General features: G+C 35.6%; 1 non-coding gene across 1 annotated transcript; it reads left to right on the forward strand.

Annotated features, from left to right (window-relative positions):
- LOC133079048 (U6 spliceosomal RNA) lies at positions 1-105 on the forward strand. The gene has a single exon (XR_009698019.1). It is a non-coding gene; the product is annotated as a U6 spliceosomal RNA (small nuclear RNA).
- The last annotated feature ends 412 nt before the right edge of the window (positions 106-517 follow it).

Consider the following 517-nt stretch of genomic DNA (forward strand, 5'->3'; position numbering starts at 1 on the left):
GCTTGCTTCAGCAGTGCATATACCAAAATTATAATGATACAGAGAAGACTAACATGGCACCTGTGCAAGGATGACACTCAAATTTATCACGTATGCCACGTTTTAATAATTTGCTACCATTTCCCTCACAGGTGGGGAGGGATGTGAATGCATCTAAGAAAGGGAGAGAATTACAAATGCATTTCCTGTGTTTAAAAAATAGAAGGTTCATCGATGGTTACCTATGGTGGAAGGAATAGATTAGAGAGAACAAGAATAGAAGCTAAACCTCTTTGAATATGCTTTGCTTTCTGGATTTGAATTTGGAAACATGCAAACCATTTATAAAAGTAAAAAAAATTTTAAATCCCTACAAATTGAAAGTAAATGAAACAAATGAATTTAACTGTATCTAGTCGGTAACATAACCACACATTTACTTTTTGTAAGTACAAAGATTCTACAAGTGGATAAAGAGACAAGCAACTCCTAGATCATCTGCTTTATGCACGGCACCAGCCTGTGTTATTCCTGCAAC

The sequence above is a fragment of the Eubalaena glacialis genome, chromosome 1 (assembly GCF_028564815.1).
Source record: "Eubalaena glacialis isolate mEubGla1 chromosome 1, mEubGla1.1.hap2.+ XY, whole genome shotgun sequence".
Classification (NCBI taxonomy): domain Eukaryota; kingdom Metazoa; phylum Chordata; class Mammalia; order Artiodactyla; family Balaenidae; genus Eubalaena; species Eubalaena glacialis.